Source organism: Oryx dammah, unplaced genomic scaffold (genome assembly GCF_014754425.2).
Source record: "Oryx dammah isolate SB20612 unplaced genomic scaffold, SCBI_Odam_1.1 HiC_scaffold_22, whole genome shotgun sequence".
Classification (NCBI taxonomy): Eukaryota; Metazoa; Chordata; class Mammalia; order Artiodactyla; family Bovidae; genus Oryx; species Oryx dammah.
Genome location: NW_024070206.1, coordinates 21256518 through 21282504, shown reverse-complemented (window position 1 = coordinate 21282504; position 25987 = coordinate 21256518). Strand labels below are relative to the sequence as shown.

The following is a 25987-nucleotide window of genomic DNA, read 5'->3' as shown; positions in this document are numbered from 1 at the left end:
GGTCAAATGAGTGAGGGTGTTGGGTTTTGAGTTTGGTGGCGAAGGCTGGTTATCTTATAAGCATGGTTCAAGAGAACCAATGACAGAGAGTTGACCCTTGTATCTTTACCTTTAAAGTCTAATTAAAGTTTACTTCTTTTATCTTTGGATTCATCCTTGCTAGATTAATGAGCATCACCCAATGGGATCCTTTCCCAGGAAGCAGAAATTATGGGAAATAGATTGATGTCTCTTCTGGTGAATGTGTCTGGTAGTTAGAACTCTAGCTGGGGAATCCAGATAACAAAGCCTCCATCACAAATAGGAGACCTGGGGAGGTGATTCACCTTGCACCCGAGGAATCCAGGAAGATGCTCGTGGTCTCGAAAGCATTTGGATAAAAAGGTCTGCGTACGTGTGGATCCTTTCTCCACTGTAGAAACGCTTAGTAAGTTTTCTGATGAATGAGAAACATTTGACCAGCAAGATTCTACTTCTTTGTAAGGAAGAGCAGGAAGATGATGACTTATGGACTCTACTCAGATTAGAGGTTGATCATTTTAATAGACACCGATTTTAGGCTGTGCATTGCCCATCCCTTTAAAATGTTAGATTCACTTAACAAATGGGGTGATGAGTATACCCCATTCAGGATTCAAGCTGGAAGAGATGTTACTCTAATTTGGGTTTCAGATAAAGCACAATTTTTATACTTTTTCAGTGGCTATTGAGGTCTTCACTCATGTGTCTAAATGTAGCAGTATTTACATTTATTAAGTAATCTTGGAAAGGTAGCGTGTGAACATGAAGTAGGGTTTACTGTTGTTTGGTGAAACTTTCACAGTTATGATGCCCACCACGTTATTCCCACCTCCTTCCCACATTTAAATCCTTATAACTTCAAAGAGAGGAACCTTGAGCTCCTGAGCACTGTGGTTTCAACTGGACCTCAAATCTACCCTAGTTCTTGGTGACTTCCCCATAGCTGACCATCTCCTCCTCTGTCTCTCTCTTTCTCATGTAGGTAAGTGCTATTGAATGTTGTGTTTGAGTCAGTGGTTCTTTAGTTCTTTTTCAAGTCTAATCTGGTTTCATTCTTGTCAGTGATGGGGAGCTGGAGGAGGGACATAGCAGCCCCCCTTGGGGGAGCTGACCTTTCCCAAGAGGCTTCTCATCTTGAAGGCCTTTGTTCTCACCTGCTCTTAATGAAAGAAGATGTGTGTGTGGAGTTAGGTGCCTGGACCTCAAAAACCAGTAAACAGGCCAGGTTGGTGGAAAGGAAAGTTTGCTTTATTTTAGATGCTGACAGGGGGACGGGGAGGGTGGCAGACATCTGTCCAAAGACTGACTCCCAGCCCCCACAAGCAGGGGGTGAGAGCTTTTATAGATGGGGTGGGGGAAGGGGTTACATGCAGAAACAGCACAGTCCTCTCTAACAGTCATCTTTGAATCGGTTATCAATGGTCTGACCAGCAACACCATGGTTGTTTCAAGTACAGTTCATCTCAGTTCCAGGGTCCATCTCTTCCCGTTTCTTTGCAGTCAGGTCTCAGCATTGTGGCAGCTCAAGTCCTGTGGACAGTCTGGTCACCGTGTGGTTAACTTCTCCACCTGGTGTTTTGGTATCTATGAGACAGCTCCCAGGATATGGCTCAAAATATCATCTATAGCCCCTGAGAAAGAACTGAAGGTCCTTGACTATGCTTAATTGCTACATTATTATTTAGTCTCCTTCCACTGTTTTCCTTTGTTTCAGCATCTCTCACTGCTCTGAATAAATGTATCCTTTGCCTGAAGTTTCCCACAGACAGAAGGCAGGCAGAGGAGGAGGGTGGGGGGACAAGGACACAGGGTCCTGCTCCGTTTCAGTCTCTTTCTCGAGCCTGGGTCCAGGGAGGCCGGGAGGATACTCAGACTCAGTCTTGGGCGTTTTCTCCACAAGAGTGAACCTGGATTTTCTTTGTTTGTTATTTTCAAATTTGGTGAACATTTTGTAATTCTCCACAGTAGGTACTTGGTTGCATTTTCGTACTCCTTTAGATTGAAGCCTCACTTGGAAACGCTGACTTTTACAAAAGAACCTCAGTAATGCTGGATCTTCAACAGCCTCCACTGGCTCTATTTTTGTTACAGGATGACCTACCTCTCCCCACAAAGGAGGGCAAGGAATAGCTTCTTGTTACCATTCATCCTTTTCTTCTTTGTGATGTTCCGTAAGACCATCTCAGACCAAGCTGTCCAGGCTTTAAACACAGAAAGGGTGGGTTTCTAGCTGAGGCCATTACAAAGATGATAACACACTCAAAGACCGGCTGTGCTCTGGAGCAATCGATGGGGTAATTGAAGCAACACAGGTGAAGTGACTTTGCAAATTTTGGCCTTTGAAGGCCCTTCTGCCTTTGGAAGAATGAAGTGGAGGCATTTAAAATATTCTTCCTGAATTTATTCCACTTCTGTTGATTAATAGAAAACTTGGGGATTCACATTAGGATTTTTGCACATGGGCTCTTAGCTACCCAACCAGGGATGAAACCCACACCTTCTTCATCGGAAGGTGCAGTCCCAACCGCTGGGCTGCCAGGGAAGTCCCTATAGCAGGTTCTTATTAGTTATCCATTTTATATTATAGTAATGTGTGTATGTCAATCCCAATATCCAAATTTATCCCTCTCCCTCCTCCGCCTTGGTAACCATAAGTTTGTTTTCTACATCTGTGACTGTCTTTCTGTTCTGTAAATAGGTTTGTTTGTACCATTTTTTTTTTGGATTCTGCACCTAAGTGATATCATATCCAATCACTTTATGCATTGCAGTGCATCATGTGATTTCACATGTAGACTAAAAGGTATCGATTGAGTATTTCATGGTGCAGGAACATCCACACAAGTTGGCAATGGTTAATGTTTTCTTATATTGTTAAAGTATGTGTTTTTGGACCTCAGGGCTCCAGTTTTATGAAATGAATATTTAACATGCTCCATATCTTATGTATTAGAAGTGTGATCCTGTTTATAAAAAAATTTACAGAATAAGTTCATCCATGGGGCTTCCCTGGTGGTCCAGTGGTTAAGAATCCACCTTGCAATGCAGGGAACATGGGTTCAATCCCTAGTCCAGGAGGATTGATCCCACATGCCATAGGACAGCTAAACCCATGTGCCATGACTACTGAGCCCATGCCCTGGAGCCTGTGCTCCGGCATAGTGAGAAAGCTGAACTGGAGAGTAAGTCCTACTCGCTGCAACTAGGGAAAGTCTGTGTGCAACAACAAAGACCCCATGCAGCCAAAAACAAATAAATAAGTAAAATTTTAAATAGAAAATAATTTCATCCATAATATTGGCATAAAGGCAGCTTACAACCATAGTGAATAGTGAAAGTTGCTCAGTCATGTCCAACTCTTTGCAACCCCATGGACTATACAGTCCATGGAATTTTCTAGACCAAAATGCTGGAGTGGGTAGCCTTTCCCTTCTCCAGGGGATCTTCCCAACCCAGGGATCAAACCCAGGTCTACCACATTTCAGGCAGATTCTTAACCAGCTGAGCCACAAGGGAAGCCTAAGAATACTGGAGTGGGTAGCTCATCCCTTCTCCAGCAGATCTTCCCGACCCAGGAATCAAACCACGGTCTCCTGCATTGCAGGTGGATTCTTTACCAACTGAGCTATCTGGGAAGCCCAAGAAGAAAGGCATTTATACCCCCATGGTATAAATAACCTCTTAGAAGGCTGTAATGAAGTAAATGGGGCCTTGAGGTGAGGTGAGGTGAGGTGACGTCGCTCAGTCGTGTCCGACTCTTTGCGACCCCGTGGACTGTAACCTGCTAGGCTTCCCCGTCCATGGGATTCTCTAGGCAAGAATACTGCAGTGGATTGCCATTTCCTTCTCCAGGGGAAATGGGGCCTTAGTGCTGGAGAGACCTCAGTGCTCTTCCAGGTTGTGTAGTGTGCTTCCTGGGCAACCTCACGTGGCCCCACAGCTTGGTTTTACATAATGCCAATTGGGACTGGCAGGGTTGCCAGTCTTCATGCAGGTGCTGTGAGTGAGGATTCAGTCATTTCCGCGGCTGCCCACGTGAAAAGCAGAGAGAGGCCCGTGCAGGATGGAGGAGCAAGGTAGACTCTTAGCTCGATGACCCAGGGGAAAAAAAAAAAATTGCCTGCATGTATTTGTTTTGGGAAAGATGATAGATTAACAGTCAGAGGAACTGCAGTTTCCTCTTGGGGCACATTCATCAGGCATACTTTCCTCTTATTGGGGAAGATGTCCCAGTGTATTCACACTTCAGAGCTCTTACGGGGCTCAGTGAGCGACAAAGACCAGACGACTTTGGGCTTGAAAAGACATGTTTCCTCCTTAAATTTCAGTGTGTATCTGGTGGGTAATATTTTTGGCACAGAGCAGTCACACAGTTGTTTAATTATCTCATTCATTCTTTGAATCTGTCAACATTCACAAATATTTATCGAACACCCGCTGTGTACAAGGCATCATTCTAGAGGCTTGGGCTTCGTCACTGAGTGAACCCAATAAGGATGCCTTCGCCGACAATGCTCCCACATTCTGGTGAGATGATTCTTGCATTGCCCAGAGACCAGATCCTATAAGACCACGTTTCCCCCTCACTCATTAATGACTTTCTGGATGTAAAAACGTAAAAGGTAATATACAATTCAGTTCATCAGACTCAGCACAGGGTAGCATCAATATAGCTTTCTTGGCTGTGCTATCTCTTAAAAAGACACAAAAAAACAAAAGCCGAGCCAAAAAAAATATATATATATAAATTAAAACCTCAGGCAAGTGGCAGCACAGTATCTTCTGGTAATTCTCCCTTATCAACCAAAGTAATCTTGTGCACCCAAATAACTCCTAGCCATTGCTAGCACTTACTTCTTTGCTGTGCATCCTCTGATTTTTGTGATGGCCTTGGGAGGTCAGATGGCATTATCCCTGTTTTACACCTTATTAGGACTCAAGTTCAGAGAAAGTACACCTGCCCCAGGCTTATGCTGCTGCTGCTGCTGCTAAGTCGCTTCAGTCGTGTCCAACTCTGTGCGACCCCATAGACGGCAGCCCACCAGGCTCCGCCGTCCCTGGGATTCTCCAGGCAAGAACACTGGAGTGGGTTGCCATTTCCTTCTCTAATGCATGAAAGTGAAAAGTGAAAGTGAAGTTGCTCAGTCGTGTCTGACTCTCATGGACTCTCATGGACTGCAGCCTACCAGGCTCCTCCATCCATGGAATTTTCCAGGCAAGAATACTGGAGTGGGTTGCCATTGCCTTCTCCACCCCAGGCTTATAGGTGAGAGGGAAAAAACCCCTGTTTTGCTGTTTTGAGTGTTGAGGGTAAACATCCCACCAGAGCACGTGCCTCTAGTGGGGGTGGGGCAGCCTTCATTCCAGGTGGGAGCTGTGTGGATCACCTTAAAGTGCACACAGAGGTTCTCCTTGTGGGGCTGTGCCCCCTCTGGGTCAGATTCTGGCTCTGGGTCTTCACAGTCATGGACCTTGCCAGGCTCTTTAGCTCTTGGGTCCCCAGTCTCCTCACGGGTGTAGGATGAGTTAATTGTCCGCGTTTGTGGCGTGGTGGCCAGGGGCCTGACTGTCGGGGCTGCAGCGGCAACAGTGGAGTCTTCCCTCTGCTGAATGAGTCCCCCAGAGGCAGAAGGCAGGCAGCTGATAAGCAGATAGACTTGGTGGCTCAGATGGTAAAGAATCTTCCTACCATGTGGAAGACCTGGGTTCGATCCTTGAGTTGGGAAGATCCCCTGGAGAAGGGAACGGCTACCCACTCCAGTATTCTGGCCTGGAGATTTCCATGGACAGAGGGCCTGGTGGGCTACAGTCCATGGGGTCGGACACAGCTGAGCAAGTTTCACTTTATAGCACCATGGGGAGACATGCTAAGAGCCGTGAAGGAAAACTGAACAGGACAGGGCTTAGCGAGGGATGGGAGCAGCAGATAAGAACAGCTGCTCTGTGAGCAAGCATGGGGTACCCTTGGGGATAGGAGGCCAGGGCCTCCCAAAGGGACAAAGACCTGGGGGCTGGTCTGCGGGCAGGGGACCATCAGCCCTACAGAGGCCCCAAGGTCTTGGGAAGGCATCTAAAACCCACCTCATGGGGCGATTGACCAGGGGAGACCAAATGGTCCACTTGAGGAACTTTGCCTCCTACCTGGCCCAGCACGGCATTCAAGAAAAGTCCTCCTTTTATCATTATTAAGTGACCTTTCAAGAGCAGTTGGCATGAATCCATCTCTTAGCTTAATTTGAACTCTGTGAAGTGGATAGTTTCTGCTGATTTCTTATTTTCTTTTCTGCTGCTGCTAAGTCACTTCAGTCATGTCTGACTCTGTACGACCCCATAGACGGCAGCCCACCGTCTATGGGGGCTCCCCCGTCCCTGGGATTCTCCAGGCAAGAACACTGGAGCGGGTTGCCATTTCCTTCTCCAGTGCATGAAAGTGAAAAGTGAAAGTGAAGTCGCTCACTCGTGTCCGACCCTCAGCGACCCCATGGACTGCAGCCCACCAGGCTCCTCCATCCACGAGATTTTCCAGGCAAGAGTACTGGAGTGGGATGCCATTCTAAGTGATACCAAATAAGAAACAAAAGGTATAATTTCTGTATGGATTAAATAGAAAGCTAAAAGAAGCCCATTAAAATGTAAACCTTTTTTGCCAGGATGGTGGGATTTGGTGTAATTGTCCTGTCACTTATATATCACACATTTTTCTTAATAAGTTTAACTTCATGGTAAAAAATATTATAAGTACTTAAAAAGTCTTCTTTTGAAAAGTTTCTGGATTTTTAATAATTAAGTGTTCCAAGGGGGCCAGTGTATTCTGTAAGACTACTTATTTCAATAATTTATATTCAGTGTTCCCATGAATGCTCTCCTTTAGATTTATTCTAAATTCCTGTCTTGTCCGATTGGAAACTGTTACAAAAAGGAAGAACAGTGGCTGGCTATTTCTTAAATATTTGCTAAAAAGTATGCAAGTCAGCCTGTATGTATTTTTAACATAGGTTTATTTCTTGGTTAATTTCCCATAAAATTGTACAGGATGACATCATGAGTTATGTGAGAGCAAGTAATGGAATAAACAGGCAGACCAGTGGTGACAGAAACTGTAAATCTCTCTGAGTCTGAGTGGAGGAAGGGCGAGAGGGGCGAGGGCTGGGGTCCAGGGGCATGGGGCCACCAGGCAGCTGTGATCGCTGGGCTGAGACGTGCACACCGAGGAGCTGGTAGGCACCTCCGTTTCCTCTGTTCCCTGTGCTGGTGCCCTGGGGCTGGGCCGGGCCCTGTTGTTGGAATGAAGGAGGCTGGAGAGAAGGAAGCTACCTCGGACGGCAGAGGGGCAGCGGGTGGGGCTGGGCTGAAGACCCAAGAACCCGTGGCCTGAGGTAGTCTTGCCCTCGGGTCCAGCCGGCGGCAGCCTCTCTTGCTGGAGGGTAGATGTTTGGGTTAGAGGGGTTTGGGGTGGGCTGCTGGGGTGCTGGCTGGCAGGTGGACAGTGGCGTGAAGCTGCCCTCACACAGACACTGGCATGGGGAGTGCCTGGGCCATTCTGTGTGGCCAGGGGCTCTGGTCACCCCCGTCTCCAGCCTGCGTCAGGCCAGACCTTCACAGGGGCGAGGTCTCCTTTTAGCCCCTCGGAGCCTTCCGTGGTTCAAGAAGCAGAAGAGAATGAATACATTTCAAAGATGAACTAGTTGAACATGGCTTGTTCTTTTCACCTTAAGACCGAGAGGGAGATGAAGACCCTTCCCTCTTTGGGGCTCCAGCCTATGAAGCTCTGGGTGCGCTCTGGGCACTGGATGTAGTGATGACATGGGGCCAGTCTCCCAGAGTTTCTGCCAGCTCTAGTGGGGGCCTGGCTGCTCTCCAGTCAGAGGCCAGGGGCTGAAGGCCGGCGGAAGGCCTCCAGGAGGAGGCGGCACCCAAAAGAGTCCAGGAGAGCATGAGGAGCAGGCCAGAGCAGGGGGCAGGCCGGGCGGAAGGAGCGCCCTGTCTGAGGCAGTGCTGGCTGAGGGCAGGGCACAGGAGCTGCAGAGGGTTGGGACTGCAGGCATTGTGGACAGGGAAGAGGGGGCTGGCGGGCAAGGCTGGAGGAAGGACCCCGCACCTTCACAGAAGCCGCCCTGAGCTGGTGGAGGATTCCTAGGAAGGAGGCAGTGTGACTCCCGATTTCTGATTAGAGACAGCAAGAAGCAAACTGACTCTGTATGGACAGAGAGAAAGAATCTCTCATACGAGGGAGCAGAAAAAGATAGAAGAAGAAAACTTGGTTAGTAAATAAGTATCACAAAGCAGAGAAATAGGTAGGAGAATTCCCTAGTTCTTAGAAGATTTATGTTACAAGTGTGTGTGTGTATGTGTGACAGAGTATGTGTGCACACGTGGTAACATGTTGTGTGTGTGTGCTAAGTTGCTTCAGTCATGTCTGACTCTTAGCCCGGCACGCTTCACTGTCCATGGAATTCTCCAGGCAGGAATACTGGAGTGGATAGCCGTCTTCTTCTCCAGGGGATCTTCCAGACCCAGGAGGGTTTGAACCTGCGTCTTTTATATCTCCTGCATTAGCAGGCAGGTTCTTTACCACTAGCGCCACCTGGAAAGGTGTTAACAGTTGTCAAATCTGGGTGAAGTCTATATGAGCATTTATCACGCTACTTTTTCAACTTTTCTATAGTTTCGAAACTAAGCAAAATTTGCAATACAAACAGGAAACAAAAGAAACAGAGAGCTTCTCTGACTTCATACCAACATGATTCTCATCTATGAATGCCTCTTTGGCAAAAAGCTATCCTGTCGAATTTCACTGAAAATATTTATATTTAAAAAACCCAAGTTGACCCCTGTTTTCTCTTCTGAGCATCTCTGGATGATTTCTTGGTCTTTCCTGGAGAGGTTTAGTGGAGCTGACGGGCCGATGTAAGTGACACACTTCAGAGAATTAATTTTAGGGCTTTCTAAAATGGGATGGATGCTTCACGCTGCAGTCTTATGCCTCAGTGGGTGAACCAACTATAAAGATCGTTATCCCATTGGCAGCTATTTTGGTGGCTAACTGGAACTTTGTAAGAAGACACATAAGGAGTTATTACATTTTATTTTTGGATACATACTTGCATTCATTTGTATCCTGTCCATAATCTGGGACTGAGCACAGAAAAACTCGTGAAGAATCTCTTGGCAAGCTCTGCGAAATGATTGTGTAGATCATTATTTTAAATAAGTGGCCTTTAATGCATAGTTGACTGAGATTTTATCCGAGGAGATGATGATAAATTATATCTTAAAGTGAAATTTGAAAGCTTAAGTGGCTGAAAGGAAAATAAATACAGCTATTTAATTAACTGTCGGCTGGACATCCTCGCTCCCCTCGGTGGTGGGTGGCACACCCAGATAATTGATCACTCTGCCAACTCTATGCCAGATGCACAGGGCCACACGCGAATACACTGGCACCCTCCTAGAGGATGCCCTGGAAAGTTGGTGTTTCCAATATCCTCTTCTTATTTGAGTGCTTCACGTTTTTTAATACAGAGCTGCTTCTTAATTTGATTTTTTTCCCCGACGCCTTCTAGGGAGCATCTTTTCTTCTGTGACCCAGAGAAAATGTACAGAGTATTGAAATCTTTGGCATAAGGCTTGGAGGCATAGACTGGGTTTGGTCCAGGCAATTTTGAAGCAAATAGGAGGAATCAATGAGTTCTTGGTAGATGCAGGCGGGCCGGGTGGAGGGGCGGGGGTCGTCATCTTGGGAAGGGATGAGCCCACTCTCACAGTCAGCCCTTTTCTGCTGCTTCCGAATCTTCCCATCTCTGCTGACCATGACACCTGTTCTGTTAAACACACACCGTGTGGAAATGGTGTCACCTCCCCAATTGTACTGTATAAACACAATGTGCCTGAGCTCCCCCGTTGGTCCCAGCGCACTGCGGAGTGACAGGCAGCAATTTGCCAGCAGGTCAATGACTGAGCTGATGACAAGTGACCTTTCTAACACTGCAATCAATGCTTGTTATTTGGAAAACAAAATGATACAGTTTGTATTTTTCAGCGGATGGGTCACAGGAGCAGCCCACCATTGACATGTGAATTTGTTACTGGGTCTGGATGAGTCAGTTCAGACAGGAATGTTAATTTATTTGAATTGATCTGGGTCTTGCTCTTATAAAAAGGTGTTGGACATTGGGTAATGGCACAAATGATTATGAATAATTTGTTTTACACGTCAGTCAATCAGGCATTTAGAACATTCATTTTACACAGTAGTACTGTATACTAGCTTTGGCGACATATTTTGTTCAGGTTTGATGTTTTGCAGTTGTTTTGAAATTAAAAATGATTGAGATATGTGAATGTGTGTGGTTTTTGTGTGGTATTAAATGACACATGTGTGTGGTATTTAAATAGCATCTCTCCGCATGTTTCCTGAAATGGTTGTTGAGGCCCTGTGAATACATGGTCAGGAGGGTGCATAGCTTTGGGGAGAGATCCTGGGAGGAGACTAGCTGCCAGCTCTCCTGTTCTGAAAACAGGGGGCGGGGGGGGGGGTGCGTGCACCCCTGTGCCCTCTGTTGTGAGTGTGGCTGCACCTGCTGTGGCTGGCGGCTGTGTGTGCAGGTGACACCTGTCCCTTTCAGGCAGAAGCTTCTAGAGTCAGATTCCCCATGATATCTTCCCTTTGTCTTGCCTTGGTGATTCAGGTGCTTTTAGCACAAGTGACAAAATGTAGAAATGATGCCCCCCCCAAAAAAGCCCCCTGCTGCCAACACACTCAGATATACATGCACACCTGAGCACTGGGGGCAGATGCCCGAGTAAGAGAAAAACTTTCTGTGTGAAGCCCCTGAGATTTGGGCATTGTGGGTTTTTATTTTTCATATTTTTAATTTAATTCATTTATTTGGCTGCACTGGATTTTAGTTGCAACATGTGAACTCTTAGTTGTGGTATGTGGGATCTAATTCCCTGACCAGGGGTCAAATCCGGTCCCTTTGCATTGGGAGCGCAAAGACGTAGGCACTGAACAGCCAAGCAGGTCCCTTGGGATTATTTTTGAATGATTCATAAACTTTTTGGTCTTAGGACATTTTTTTTTGGATATCCAAAGCACTTTTGATATTCATATTTTCTGGATTGAAATGTTAAACTGAATAATTTTGAAAACAGAGTACATCAGCATACATTCCATTAGTCATCAGAACAGTGATGTGCAGCTGTTAGCAGTTGAGTGTGAAATGAGAATAATAAAACTGAACAATGCCCTATTATTATCAGGAAAGTGGTTTTGCCTTGTGAACTCGTAGGGATTTCAGGGGTCCCTAGAAGATGCTCTGAGAACCACCAACCTAGACCATCTTAAGAGATACATCTCCCTTGATGATTAACAGTTAAAGGCTTGGAGGAGTCTGGAAAGAAAAGAAAAAGAGGGAAGGGTTTTGTAAATACAGTTGATCCTTGAACAACATGAGTTTGAACTGTGTGCTTCCACTTACATGCAGATTTTTTTTTTCAGTAGTAAACATTACAATGCTGCAGGAGTCAAGGTTGGTTTAATCACTGGTTCTGACCTGAATGGCGTATACAGAAGGGCCACCTCTAAGTTATACACAGACCTTTCGTGTGAGTGGAGGGTCTATACCCCTAACCCTTGCATTGTTCAAGGGTCAGTTGTATTGCAAAAAAAGCTATCCCTGAGTGTCACAATTCACATTTTATTTCTGAATAAAGACAGTGTAACTAGTTTGTTTCTATCATTGCAACATATTCTTTCCTTATTCTAATAAATACTCATTCAAAGTGAAATAATGTACACAAGTTTCATTGTATAAAGCCACATAACTGTGAATGTTACTAGTTCTCTGAAGTTGGGTTTATGAAGTGTCATGCTGTAGAAAAATTTAAGAGTAGGATTCATATTCGTATATTTGAAGTTATTTGAGTATTGGTTTTCTGAACTGCGGTGGGTTGGATAAAGTGAATTATTTAAACTCATTCTTTATGAGTAAGCCTGTATAAAGTCATTCAGTAGTGCCGCTTCTGAGATTTTAAACTGTGGAACTGTTGTATATATTGTTGTGATAAAATAATTTCAACCCCTTTATTATGAAGTGCATAGTGACACAGTGATATAAAGATGGTTGAGCAGCATTCAGGGTGACTCAAGGAACTGTGCTGGATAGAAATTGCATAGGAATTGATGGCAAATTCTTAGGTGAACTTACCAGTCACACAGCTCCTATCAATAGCCCTGCTATGTAAGGGGATACATTTATTTCCAAAGACATGAATTCTAACAAGAATTTGGTAATAGTTAAAAGGCATTTACCGACTCAATGGACATGAGTTTGAGTAAACTCCGGGAGTTGGTGATGGACAGGGAGGCCTGGTGTGCTGCAGTCCATGGGGTCGCAAAGAGTTGGACATGACTGAGCACCTGAACTGAACTAAAAGGCATGATGGAGAAACATCTCCTAAGTTTAATGTTAATATAGTCATGGAAAGAGTTACTAGGGAAGTCTAGTGATCTTTACAGGTTTTTACAACTTTGAGAGATAGTTAATACTTAAGCTTGAGGATTCTTTATCAGCTGAGCCACAAGAGAAGCCCAAGAAAATTGGTTGAGTGGGTACCCTATCCCTTCTCCAGTGGATCTTACTGACCCAGGGTCTCCTGCATTGCAGATGGATGTGGGAGACCTGGGTTTGATCCCTGAGTTGGGAATATCCCCTAGAGAAGGGAGAGGCTACCCACTCCAGTATTCTGGCCTGGAGAATTCCATGGACTATATAGTCCATGGGGTTGCAAAGAGTCGGAGATGACTGAGCACTTTCAAGCTTGAGGAAGAAGACAGATGTGGATGACCTTTCTAGTTCTTTCTAGCACTAGAAACTTTTCTCCTTTTTCAATAAATCCTTAGGAAGCACCTGCTGTGGGCAGGCACTGTTTTTGTGTCCCAAGTGATAATGTCATGAACAACCTAGGTGCAAGGAGGCAATGTTTTCCTTGACAAAAAGTATTTCCTTGACAAAGTTTTAAAATAGAATAGCGCACTGAATGGAAGACAAGAAAATTAAACTCGTGCAGTGGCAGGGACTCACTAAGGATTAATTTAATCACTAATTACCTACCCATTATGGTGGCTTTTGAAGCCTGGGACTCACTTTATAAAGTCCTTGTTATTCGGAGTCCCGGCAGGCTGAGAACGCTTTAACAGACTTCCTAAGAAGATCTGATGCGAAGAGCTGACTCATTTGAAAAGACCCTGATGCTGGGAAAGATTGAGGGCAGGAGGAGAAGAGGATGACAGAGGATGAGATGGTTGGATGGCATCTCCAACTCAATGGACATGGGTTTGGGTAGACTCCGGCAGCTGGTGTTGGGCAGGGAGGCCTGGTGTGCCGCAGTTCATGGGGTTGCAAAGAGTTGGACACGACTGAGCGACTGAACTGAAAAAGATCTGATGGCTGTGATGTACAGTCAGAAGTGGCCATCTGCCCACTGGTTGTTGCAGGCACCAACAGCTGCCCTAAGATGCCAAGACACCCTTCTCCTTTCTTAGGTAGAACTGCATGGAGGGAGGGCTCCTCCACTGATGGAGTCCTCTCTATAAAATGCCTGAGCCTGACTCATACTGATCCCAGAAGTGGAGTGTTTTCTTTCATTTCAACCTTTAAGTAACAGAAGCATATACTTGTGACTGGTGTGGCCAGTCACACTTTCTTACCCCGGAAATAAAGTGGAATAATATTTTGTCTTCTTACTAATGCATCTTTTTAAAGAACTTTAAGTGGTTATTTTATATTGGAGAATATTTGATGTACAGTGTTGCGTTAGTTTCAGGTGTACAGCAAAGTGATTCAGTGTATCTTTAATAAGATTTTAATCAACTTGTAGCCAAATCACTTTCTAATTCAGGCAATTCCTCAAGTCCCCCAGCAGGTGGAGACGTGCAGTTTTCTTGCTCTTTGTAGGGGCTGCTTCTTGCCCCTGTGATCACGCTACGCTTCAAGATGCAGAGAAAATGCCGTGTCAGGTTCTACAGGTGAGCTAGCAGCCGTGTTCTCTGCTCCCCATCGCCCCCCACCCCCTTATGCCTGGTTAAGAGCTCCTATTTATTTCTGCGTTTTGTAAGGTCTTCATCATTAGCAACCTTCCCCAGCACATGAGAACAGTATTTTCTTGGATGACATACACACAACAAAGCCAAGAGCAGAGAAGCCACTGCACCCCAGGGAGGAGGTTTAAACCTTCTGTGATCTCCCCACTGGCCACACCCCTCTGTGTGCTGACTCAGAGTAAACCCCAGAGGTCAGATCTTGTTCAGCCAGCAGGGTTGACGTTGGTCAGAGATTCTGTGAGCTCCACATCCAGAGTACAGACAGAGTATCCTCATTTGCGTCTTTACACACCCACCCAAACAGTTCAGTTCAGTTAAGTTGCTCAGTCATGCGCTACTCTTTGCGACCCCATGGACTGCAGCCTGCCAGGCCTCCCTGTCCTTCATTATCTTCCAGAGTGTGCTCAAACTCACGTTCGTTGAGTCAGTGATGCCATCCAACCATCTCACCCTCTGTCACCTTCTCTTCCTGCCCTCAATTTTTCCAGGCATCTAGGTCTTTTCCAATGAGTTGGCTCTTTGCATCAGATGGCCCAAGTATTGAGGCTTCAGCTTCAGCATCAGTCCTTCCAATGAATATTCAGGGTTGATTTCCTTTAGGATTTACTGGTTTGATCTCCTTGCCCACACAAAGGAATGGAAAACAGTCCTGGTTCCAAGGAGTCTTCTGAGTCAAGTGATTTGTTTCTTTTCTTTCCCTCTTGATTAAGTTAGATCATTCCACTCAGGAGTTAAAGAAGAGATCTTCCGTCTAAGACAGACTCCATGAAACCTTCCAAAAATATTAATTGTAGGGAAGGCCTTTAAAATCTTGACATTTGTTGCATTTCCTGCTCTTTCTACTAATCAGTGGGGGAACATGATTGGTTTTCAGATTCTTAAGTCCAGTGCTTTCTGAGCTGTTAAATTTTCCTCTGGTGCATTAGAAGGGAAAGAAAGGTAACATCCTGGAGTCATTCATGGGAGCAGCTGCTAAGCTTGAGAACTGCAAGTGAGAATTTGGTTAACAAAAATATCAATATTTGGAAAACAACTCAACAACCAAGCAAGTAAAAAAAAAAAAAATCCAATTGTGACCAAAGGCTTTGTTCTTTAAGAAGCTAATCATATTTTTGTACTATTAGACTTTAATCTATAATTTGAAGGTGCAGTTTACAAATAGGTTGTTTTCCAAGGCAAATCATTAATTTCATTCATGAGAGGCATTTTCATTTACTTTGTAAGTCTTTGTACAGCAAATGCAATGATGATCCCACAAATGTCTATTGAATTATTGAATGAGTTCTGAGAATAGGATTCATCCCAACTCAATAGGTCCTGTGATCTACTTCCTTACTTTCAAATTAAAGAACTTTCTAAAGAAAATGAAGCTCTTTGTGTTTTTTTTTTTTCTTTTTTCCTGAAAATGTATAGAGTACAAAGGTGTACTAGATACCATGACAAATAAATCTCAAAATCTCAGTGTTTCAATACTGGAGGCATTTATTTTCCTTGTATATAACAGTCTAGAGTGGTTCCTGGAGGTTTTGGGCTTGGGAACCCTGTTGTAGACAGACATTCAGGTTGAAAAGGATCTGCCATCTTTAGCATGTGTCCTCCAAGATTGCTCTCAAGTGAACATCTAGCTGAAAAAGAACAAAGTCATGGAGGGTGGATGAGGGAGGCTTTTATGGACAGATTTGGAATGGGAGAGGAAAAAGTCATGGGATCTTGATGACCTGCAAAGGCCAGAGGGTGTACCGTTTAGTAAACCACAATGAGGTACCACTTCACACCAGTCAGAATGTCTGCGATCCAAAAATCTGCAAGCAATAAATGCTGGAGAGGGTGTGGAGAGAGGGGAACCCTCCTACACTGTTGGTGGGAATGCAAACTAGTACAGCCACTATGGAGAACAGTGTGGAGATTCCTTAAAAAATTGCAAATAGAAATGCCTTATGACCCAGCAATCCCACTGTTGGGAATACACACAGAGGAAACCAGAATTGAAAGAAACACATGTACCCCAATGTTCATCGCAGCACTGTTTATAATAGCCAGGACATGGAAACAACCTAGATGTCCATCAGTAGATGAATGGATAAGAAAGCTGTGGTACATATACACAATGGAGTATTACTCAGCCATTAAAAAGAATACATTTGAATCAGTTCTGATGAGATGGATGAAACTGGAGCCAATTATACAGAGTGAAGTGAGCCAGAAAGAAAAACACCAATACAGTATACTAACACATATATATGGAATTTAGGAAGATGGCAATGATGACCCTGTATGCAGGACAGCAAAAAAGACACAGATGTGTATAGCGGACTTTTGGACTCAGAGGGAGAGGGAGAGGGTGTGATGATTTGAGAGAATGGCATTGAAACATGTATAATAACATGTAAGAATCGAAATGCCAGTCTATGTCTGATGCAGGATATGACACGCTTGGGGCTGACGCACGGGGATGACCCAGAGAGATGTTGTGGGGAGGGTGGTGGGAGGGGGGTTCATGTTTGGGAACGCATGTACACCTGTGGTGGATTCATGTCAATCTATGCCAAAACCAATACAGAATTGTAAAGTAAAAATTAAAAATAAATAAATAAATTTAAAAAAAAAATAAAAGTGGGAGACAACTATAGAAATATAGATATTTAAAATGAATAAAAATAGTAAGAAAAATGTAAGTTAAGAAATTGAAATGAAAGATGAATAAATTCACAGAAACATGAAATTCCAAAACTGGTGCAAAAAGAAAAATAGAGACCTTGGGTATTCAAAAATGTTCTAAAGAAATTGAAATGTTAAAAATCTTCTCCTTCTGGGACTCCTATGATTCGAATGTTGGGGCCTTTAACACTGTTCAGGATGGGGAACACATGTATACCTGTGGCGGATTCATGTTGATGTATGGCAAAACCAATACAATATTGTAAAGTAATTAGCCTCCAATTAAAATAAATAAATTTATATTAAAAAAAAAAAAAAGCACCGAGTGACTCACCTGCAGTCCCTGCCACACTTGGCCTTTTTGTTGCTGTTGTTCAGTTGCTAAGACGTGTCCAGCTCTTTTTGATCCAAAGGGCTGCAGCACACCAGGATCCTCTGTCCTGCACTGTTTCTTGGAGTTTGCTCAGATTCATGTCCATTGAGTCAGTGATGCTATCTAACCATCTCATCCTCTGCTGCCCCCTTCTTTTTTTGCCTTCAATCTTTTCTAGCATCAGAGTCTTTCCCAATGAGTTGGCTCTTCACATCAGGTGGCCAAAGTGTTTTAGCTTCAGTGTCAGCATCAGTCCTTCCAATGAATATTCAGGGTTGATTTCCTTTAGGATTGACTGGTTGGATCTCCTTGCTGTCCAAGAGACTCTCAAGAGTCTTCTCCAGCACCACAGTTGGAAAACATCAGTTCTTTGGCACTCAGCTTTCTTTAAGGTCCATTTGGCCTTTATTTAAGAAAAGGTCATAATCCTTCCTGGTAAATTATTATAAGAGAAAATCACTTTAAATTGAATATAATGATGGATTTCTTTTCCTTTAAAGGAGGAATTAATTTATCAAGAGTAACTAAAAAGTCAAGTTAATTGATCAAGAGTAACTTTGGGGAACTTATCTTTATGGTGTCTTAATAGAAAAGTCAGTGAAGAATTAATCCATAACTGGTAGATCTTGCACATCATGAGACTTTCCTAAGCCCTATGTTATTAAACCAGATCGTAATATTTCTCTAAAATAGATAATCTCTTACCTTAACTGTGAGAAGATAATTTCCCAGATACAGCAAAGATATATGAGCATATATTGCTACTTAATTCAGTAAAGTAAATATCATTGAATAAATGTCAGCTTTTCCAGGGAAATCACTGTATATAACCTCTCTGGATAATATATTTATCAAAAAAAATCGATATTGAGAGTAAACAGATTCTTAATACATCCGAAGAAGCTTCCTAATAAACCTGAATGCCAGTTCATAATTTAAAGCTATTGATACCAATGGGTGTTTACAGATGACGTCATCATCACTTTAGTAGATTATTCTTCATGGTAGTCGGGTGCGATGTACCAAATTCTCTTTTAGCCTTGGGGTCGGGAGAGGTGGTGTGTTGTAGAGGTGTGTCAGGACCACTCTGGATTTTCTTTCTGTGCAAGAAAACTCCAGTGGGTGCAGAGCCCACAGGCACTTCCGTTCCCTTTCATTCTGTTCTTCTCTGACAATGCTTCTCTGGGGTCTCATGGCTCTCAGCCTATCAGTCCTCTGACAGCAGCTGTGCGCAGCTTCCTGGGGCTCGTTTGTCTCATTATATGGGCTTGTATTTCACAAACTTTCACTGCACACTGATCATATGACTGACACATAATACATTTTTTGAAATTAAAGGTCATTCACAAATTTTATTTTCTTTTTAATTTTTATTTTATATTGGAGTCTAGTTGATTTACAATGTCATGTTAGTTTCAGGAGTACAGCAAAATGATTCAGTGAAACATATGCATATTATATCTATTCTCTTTCAAAGTCTTTTCCCGTTTAGGTGATTACAGAATCCTGACTAGAGAAGGTAAATGTTGAAAGGTTGCATTGTACATTGGCAAAAATAAAAGTGGTTTCTTTCCTGATGTCTTTGAAAAGACATCTGTTTTCCACTTACCTAAAAACCTGGCCCTTGAGGTTTCTCCCCACGGACCATGCTAGGACCATATCTAGGGACATCTCACACCCTAAGTCTGGAAGTTTGGATATTTCAAAACTTGGAGATAATAATACGTAGATCCCTAAAGCATAGTGTGGTTGCACTCAGCTTTAGAAAATATTTTCTGATTCTATTGAAGTATCAGGAGTGGGTTCTTATTCTCTCTGTATTACACCCAACAGGCAGGCAGCTATTAGCATGCTTTGAAGACTTCCAACATTATCTTCAAAAAAGGATAAATTCTAGCACACAAAGACACGTGAACAAGAGTGAAAATAGACTCTATTCTTCATATGGCCAAATCTATATCTCACTGCTGGATCACATGGCTTACAATGTATCTGAAATTAGTATTTTTAATCTATTTTATTATCTTATAAATAACTCTACTGCATTATAATATTTTCAGTGTTCGAAGTGTTCACATGTAAACATTTAAATTACACCATTGAAAGATTATATCTTAGCATCTCTGCATTTTTTAATGGGCCAAGGATCTTAAAAATAGCACTGCACTCGTTGACTCTGAGTTTCCGGTGCCATCTGCCTGTGAGTAAATCAGGATGCAGGGTGGTCACCCGAGGACACTCCTAGCTCCTTGATGGAAGCCTGGCCAGGCCTCCGGGAGGATGACCTGATCCTGAGCACTTTTCCATGTCACACCCTGTCTTACAAAACAAGCCTCAGGGACAGTGGTACCCTAGAGGTACAGTAGATAAGACTCCTCCTGCCAATGCAGGGGACCTGGGTTTGATGCCGGGTCCAAGAAGAGTCCACATGCCGGGGAGCAACTAAGCCCTTGCACCACAACTACTGAACCCGTGCTTCACAGCCTGGGAGCCTCAGCTACTGAGCCCACACACTCTAGAGCCCACGCTCCACAGCAAGAGAAGCCCGCACACCACAACTTGAGAGTAGCCCCTGCTCGCTGCAACTAGAGGAAACCTGCGCAAAAGCAATGAAGACCCAGCACAGCCAAAAATTAATTAATTAAATTAAAAAACAAGCCTCAAAAAACATCAGCCTCAATGCTTCAACCCTGAAGCTGTAGACCGCTAGGCTCCTCTATCCACGGAATTCTCCAGACAAGTGGGTTTCCATTTCCTTCTCCAGGAGAGCTTCCCGACACAGGGATCCTGCATTGGCAGGCGGATTCTTTACTGGCTGAGTCCCTAGGGAAGCCCGAAAGTTGTAGGAAGTTCTTCCTGTAACCCAGTCTGTTCTAGAGCTGTTTCACAGGCTGCCTTCAGTGGTTATCTCCCGGCAGGTACTGTGGGCAGCCGTCGTCCTTCTCCACTCTACCGCTTGGGTTTTCTGTGGCCTTTGTATCTTGGTATTAGCTTGGTAGCCAACAGTGTCATTAGACGCAGAGATTCTCTTCTGCTTTCTCTCCGCACATAATCTGGTTCACCAGCCTTGCGGCTGGCTCCTGGAGGACCTCAAAGTGTGATAATGAGAGAGTCAATTCCTAGACAGGTTGATAAGAAGTCTGGGGTGCCCAAGGAGGAGAAAAGGGTCTGGAGCTCTCGAAGAGGAGATAGAGGTCTGGAATTCTCAAGGAGGAGGAAAAGACAAACATCATTGTTTTCTCTACATTTCTTAGTCTTAGTCACATAAAACGTTTTTCTCTTTAAGCCCAGAACTGATGATTACACAACAAACAACTCAGTTCAAACTCTGTACTAGGGATTATACAACAACAATGTATCCTGCTTGGACAGTTTCTCCTTCCTGAAAACCTTCTGGCTAATCCTGTTATCTTAAAATGTAAATTATGGGAGTGGGTCTAGTAAGATCTTTCCAACCTTGAGGCATTCTTTTGATTTGTTGTAATTACTAATTATAAAAGCATATAACTCCCTTGCTAACACTAGCAGGGGTGCACTCTCCATCCCCCTTCTGATGTCTGTGTCAGAAGCTTTCCGTGTCCCTTTTCACTTTAGTAAAACTCTGCTGCACGAAAGCTCTGCATGCAGATCAGGAAGCAACAGTCAGAACTGGACATGGAACAACAGACTGGCTCCAAATAGGAAAAGGAGTACATCAAGGCTGTATATTGTTCCCCTGCTTATTTAACTTATATGCAGAGTACATCATGAGAAAGGCTGGGCTGGAGGAAGCACAAGCTGGAATCAAGATTGCTGGGAGAAACATCAATCACCTCAGATATGCAGATGACACCACCCTATGGCAGAAAGTGAAGAAGAACTAAAGAGTCTCTTGATGAAAGTGAAAGAAGAGTGAAAAAGTTGGTTTAAAACTCAACATTCAGCAAACTAAGATTATGGCATCCAGTCCATCACTTCATGGCAAATAGATGGGGAAACAGTGTCAGACTTTATTTTTTTGGGCTCCCAAATCACTGCAGATGGTGACTGCAGCCATGAAATTAGAAGATGCTTACTCCTTGGAAGGAAAGTTTTGGTTTCCGAGGGTTGGTGATGAATGAGGATTTAGAAGCAAATTTATTAATCATTTCCGTAGGCTAAAAGAGACTTCTCCAGACCCAATCAATATGCATTATAAAAGTTAATTTTTCTACCATTTGCTCATATTAATTTTGATGTTTTTGTATTAGTGAGAATTTATGTAATATTTCATACATATTCATTGTTCTTTTACTACAAGTTGGCTTCTGGTATCTGGTTATAGATATTTAGGCTGTATTTCTCTCTGTAATCAGACATTTTTAGGTGCCCACTAGACACATACTTCAAATTCAAGGTGTTCAGTGGTGCACTTGCATTCATGTCTTATGTTTGCCAGTCTCTGATACATTCACTGAAAACAGCTAGTAGTCAAGACAACAAAGTGGTTAAAAATGAATATCTGAAGCACCCAGGTTTGGTTTTGATTTATAAAATTAGAGGAAAATTAGAGCACTTGGCAGTATTTTTAGTGTAAGTTTTTTTGTTGTTGTTGTTTGCTTGTGTTGAAGCTCTAGTATTCATAGTTTTTATTGTGGTAAAATGTATTCATAGTCTGTCCATCCATCACTGCTGGCTAGTTCCATAACTTTCTCTTTACCCTAAAGGAAATTCTGTGCCCATCAATAGTCATTTCCCATCCCCACCCCCACACTGCCTTTCCCTGGAAACCACTAGTCTTTCTGTTTCTGTAGATTTCCCTATTTTGAACATTGCCTATAAATGCATAGTATGAATTTTGAAACAAAATTGAAATCAGCCTTCAGGTAGTTAAACCTGTTCTCAATCATCTTGTGGTTTGATGTTTAAAGAAATCTCAATGTCCAGCTATCTGGGGTTGATTAAACTTGGGGGTTTCCCTGTATTAGAAGGTGCTAAAGCCATTAGAGGGCTTCCCAGGTGGCAGTAGTGGTAAGAACCCACCTGGCAACGCGAGAGTCATAAGAGATGTACATGGTTTGATCCCCGAGTCGGGAAGATCCCCTGGAGGAGGGCATGGCAACCCACTTCTATATTCCTACTTGGAGAACCCAATGGAGAGAGGATCCTGGCAGGCTACAGTCCATAGGGTTGTAAACAGCTGGACACTACTGAAGTGACTTAGCATAGCCCAGCCGTTAAAGTGGGCTGTAGGCACACATTTGTTGACATTTTAAATGATTTATAATATTAGCCAAGGTAAAAGTTAGATTACAAAATGATATGGTGTGATTGCATTTTGCAAAAATGCAGACACACAGATAGTATCCAGAAAGAGATAACCAAGGTCTTGACGATGACAGTTTAAGGTAGTAGCTTGCTATTTTTTTTTTAACGACCTTTCTTTAGGTCCTTAATTCCTCCTTTGTGTGCTTAAATGAGAAATAAAGGCTTATCTGTTGCCTTAACCAGCACTAAAATGGTTAGTGTAAGACTTCTTGGTATTTTAAAAATCTATTTATAGTATATTACTGTTCATTTAATTAATATCTTAGACAACAATTTATTGCTCATACAATCTTGAAAATGAAAATACTGCAAGCGGATTAGTATTGAACCATATCAGTCTGTCTTCACGAATGCAGTTGTAGCAAAAAATCAGTGTTTGAATATTTTAAAGTGTTTTAGAAATAGATGTATAGATTAGCTTGACTAATGCAATTTCCAGAAAAGGGCAGACAACTCAACCAAGCAGTAAAATAAAGAAGTTGGACCAGATATGTTAAAGCTCTTTAATTCTCCAACTGTTTGGCATAGTGATGTTAATACTCATGTTATCTGCTTTTGTGACTGTAAAAAAATAATCTTTTAAATAGGTGCCTTATACCATAGTCATAAAACTGGAAAATGATTGAATCAAAGACAAGCTAGTTGAGAAACATATTAAATGATCCTTTTGTGTTATCTTGATGGAGAATGCAGCATCTTTTCATAGATTTGAGATGAAAAATCTATTCTTGTCTAAATTCTTCTATCTGTTGTTTGTCTTTAAGATTATTGTAAGTGTTCTCAGATTCTTGACACATCTTAGTATTGAACAAACACTAACCATGCCTGTCTTCAGCTAATTTATATCAATCATATGCCATGTTCCAATGTGGGTTCTTTTCACCATATACTATTTGACAATAATGATCATAAGACTGACATACTTCATGATTTCCATGGCTATGCATCCACTACCTCTGGTTTGCCTCCCTAAGACTCACATTTCGGCCACTTCTTAGTTATGTCCTACCAGTGATCATAGAGGAAGATCACTCATTTTTGTTTATTTGTAATAACTTTATATATACTTGTAATAACTTTTAATGTGGAGATTTGAGGAAACAACATCCAGTATTCAAGGTGCCTCAGTGTAGGGTCTCACTGAGGTATCCTATGTATTTATTTATGTGATTTATTGAAGTTTTGGTGTCTCTAAGACATTTTTATTGTGAAATATACTTACAATAAAATGACTAAAATATGAATGTATCATTAAATACGGCTTCCCAGGTGGTGCTAGTGGTAAAGGACCGACCTGCCAATGCAGGAGCCATGAGACGTGAGTTCCATCCCTAGATCTGGAAGATTCCCTGGAAGAGGGCATGGCAGTCCACTCCAGTATTCTTGCCTAGAGAATCCCATGAACAGAGGATCCTGACTGGCTACAACCCATGGGGTCTCAAAGAGTCAGACACAACTGAAGTGACTTACCATGCAGCATGCAAGTACCATTTAATAGCTATGGTACTTAGCCATAACTCAGAAACAGAACATTGTCCAAATCAAAGAAATCTCATGCCAGAGCATTTATCCTTTCCATTCACAACTGCCTTCCCTGTCCCTGGATGTAACAAGTGTCTTGAGTTAGCTTCTTAACTTTATTGCTTTTATTAGGATAATTTAAACACACATACACCTCAGTCCATTTCAATTTTGTCTGCTTTTGAGCTTTGTCTAAATGGAATCTTCCACTCTCTGCTGGCTTATATACTAGATTTTTTCCCTCAACATTAAGATTCAAGATAGTTATGTAACTGTAGTTAGTTCATCTACACGGCTTGAAGATCCTCCTGTATGAAAATACCTCATTTTGTTTATCCATCTTATTCTTGCTAGATGTTTGGGTTATTTCTACTTTTAAGCTGTCATGGAATGATGCTGCTACAAATACCCTTGTGTACTACCCTAATGGGCATAATTGCACAAAGACAGAGTACAAGAATGTGTGACTTCTGCCTTCTTATCAGCACTGATCAGCATTTTCTAAGCCAACCAGCACCAAGAAGGGGACCAAAAGTTCAAGGAAAAGTCCTAGTATTGAGTCCTGTGCTCTTTCCTGAGCCCATCTCTGTGGCCAGGGCCCATATGAGATACTCAAACAGGCCAGAGTCATAGTTGTCTACTCTGACTTTTAGACAATGATGTTTTGAAAGTTTGCATCTGATAGTAACAGTGTGTTTTGAGAGTTGTGAGGAGCTTTGTCACCATATTTCTGTTAAACCAGCTCAGATGGGTATGTTGTCTGAATTTCTTTATCCTGTGTTATCATCAGTGTGAATCTGAATTCTCATATTTATTGCTAGTCTCTGATTGCCTTCTGACTCTTTATAACCCTCAGAACTGTTGCCCACCAGGGTCCTCTGTCCATGGGATTCTCCAGGCAAAAATACTGGAGTGGGTTGACATGCCCTCCTCAAGGGGATCCTCCCGACGCAGGGATCAAACCCTCATCTCTGTGTCTCCTGCATTGGCAGGCGGGTTCTTTACCACTAGATTCAGTTCAGTTCAGTTCAGTTCAGTCGCTCAGTCGTGTCCGATTCTTTGCGACCCCATGAATCGCAGCACGCCAGGCCTCCCTGTCCATCACCAACTCCCGGAGTTCACTCAGACTCACGTCCATCGAGTCAGTGATGTCATCCAGCCATCTCATCCTCTGTCATCCCCTTCTCCTCCTGCCCCCAATCCCTCCCAGCATCAGAGTCTTTTCCAGTGAGTCAGCTCTTAGTTTCAGCTTTAGCATCATTCCTTCCAAAGAAATCCCAGGGCTGATCTCCTTCAGAATGGACTGGTTGGATATCCTTGCAGTCCAAGGGACTCTCAAGAGTCTTCTCCAACACCACAGTTCAAAAGCATCAATTCTTTGGCGCTCAGCCTTCTTCACAGTCCAACTCTCACATCCATACATGACTACTGGAAAAACTATAGCCTTGACTAGACGGACCTTAGTTGCTTTCTACAAATGGACCTGGATTTGAAATCTTAACATGTCCACGCTTGTGTTCTGCAAACTTATCCTTTAAAATCAGCACCAAGGCTTTTGGTAATGGATATCATTTGCCTGACATTGAAAAGGGAAATATTTAATTAAAGTTCCTATAAAAGTGAAATAAAATCATGCTTTTATTTGAGATCGCTTCCTTCCCTTAAGCAACTGACGGTCTCTTTCAGTCTCTGTCAGCAGATTTAATCTCACTTCCAGTAAATCCTTCTCAGTCATATTATCTTCATTTAAATACAGATGTGCTTTAGGATAATTCCATGTTCTTCATACACTGAGTACGTAATGACACCCTGCTCCCAGCGTTTCTGCCATTTGTGCTTTCACGTTTGTAAATGGGCCATCTCGACTCTTTTAAGGGCACAATTTCCTATTGAGCAAATGGAAAATATACTAGACTGTGGTTATTTCTCTGATTGGTTTTATTTATGTGAAAGTGACAGAAATACTTGAAATCACTCCCGTCTTTACCATCTTCTTTTGGGAAGCTCTGCTTTTCCCGACTCAG

At 42.9% G+C, this 25987-nt stretch overlaps 1 protein-coding gene across 6 annotated transcripts in view; it reads left to right on the top strand.

Annotated features, from left to right (window-relative positions):
- PTPRM (protein tyrosine phosphatase receptor type M) overlaps positions 1–25987 on the top strand; it is a 660655-nt gene that overhangs the window by 164022 nt on the left and 470646 nt on the right. The gene's annotated exons all lie outside the window — the stretch shown is intronic.